Source organism: Loxodonta africana, chromosome X (genome assembly GCF_030014295.1).
Source record: "Loxodonta africana isolate mLoxAfr1 chromosome X, mLoxAfr1.hap2, whole genome shotgun sequence".
Taxonomy (NCBI): domain Eukaryota; kingdom Metazoa; phylum Chordata; class Mammalia; order Proboscidea; family Elephantidae; genus Loxodonta; species Loxodonta africana.
The window spans coordinates 81,595,800-81,597,325 of NC_087369.1; the positions used below are offsets into that span (position 1 = coordinate 81,595,800).

General features: G+C 39.9%; 1 pseudogene; it reads right to left on the minus strand.

Moving 5' to 3' along the window:
* Positions 1-470: 470 nt before the first annotated feature.
* On the minus strand, positions 471-1,179 carry LOC135228961 (small ribosomal subunit protein uS11-like; annotated as a pseudogene).
* Between the last annotated feature and the right edge of the window lie 347 nt (positions 1,180-1,526).

Genomic DNA, 1,526 nt, shown 5'->3' on the forward strand with positions numbered 1-1,526 from the left:
GATATTGGTCTGTGATTTTTATTTTTGTACTATCTTTGTCTAGTTTGGTATTAGGGTAATATTGACCTCCCAAAATAAATTGGGTAGTATTCCTCCTTTTGTATTTTCTGAAAGAGATTATGTAGAATTGGTGTTAATTTTTCTTTGAATGTTTGATAGAATTCTCCAGTGAAACCTCCTGGGCCCAGAGATTCTTTTGTGGAAGCTTTTAAAATTTGGAATTCAAATTTTTTAAGTGGCTATAGAACTATTCAGATTATCTGTTTCTTATTGGTTGAGTTTTGGTAGTTTGTAGCTTTTGAAGTATTGGTCTATTTTTTCTTCTAAGTCATCAAATTTATGAGCGTAAAGTTGTTTATAGTATTCCATTATTATCTTTTCAATGGCTTCAGGATTTGTACTGATATTCTCTGTTTCATTTCTGATATTGATGATTTGTGTCTTCTCTATTTTTATCCTTGTTAGTCTTGTTAGAGGCTTATTAATTTTATTATTTTTTTATGTGAAGGCAATTTATTAACAGAAAACAATGATTTGAGGAGTCCTGTTCACAGATGGCAACCACAGTGACCGCCCCCCCTGCAGGTGCTGTCAAAGGGAATGGGGGTGACATCCTCAATCTGCCCAATCTTTATTCCTGAACAGGCCAAGGGCTCTAAGGAAAGACTGGGCCCCAGGTCCAGATATCTTGGTCTGATTTCCTCCTGTAGCATGGGGTTTGATGTGCAGGGCAGTGATGCCCAGCTCTTTGCACCTCTGGGCCACATCAGCAGAAGCTCACATGGCGATGTAGGGTGAGGATTCATCTCGGCCAGCTTTACCTTCATCCCACCAGTTACACGACAAATGGTTTCCTTCCCAGAGAGATCAGTGACGTGGACGAAGTGTCATTGAAGGATGCAAAAATGTGGCAGACACCAAAGACATTCTCTCCTTCAGCCACCTAAGGCTGAAGACATGCTCTTCCTTCTTTTCCTTCCCCTTACAAGGTACCATGTCTGCGTGTCATCTTCCGTGATCTTTATCATTTTAGGTTTTATATTTAGGTCTTTGATCTATTTTAAGTTAGTTTTTGAATATGGTGTGAGATATGAGTCCTGTTTCATTCTTTTACAAATGGACATTCAGTTTTGCCAGCACCATTTGTTAAAAATACTCTCTTTTCCCCACTTAATGGACTTCGGTCCTTTCATCAGCTGACCATAGGTGGATGGATTTATGTCTGGGTTCTCAATTCTGTTCCATTGGTCTATGTGTCTGTCGTTGTACCAGTACCACATTGCTTTGATTACTGTGACTACATAATAGGTTCTGAGATCAGGTAGTGTGAGGCCTCCTGCTTTGCTCTTTTTCTCCAGTGATGCTTCGCTCATCGGGTTTTACTTCTCTAGAGAACCCAGCCTAAGACATTCGGTACCGGGAGTGGTACTAGAGAAACAAAGTTGTAAGGATAGTTTTATAAATTGGTTCTCAAGTCTGCTTACGGTAGTAATGAGGGCACTGCTAATCCATGGCATGAGGTGGCA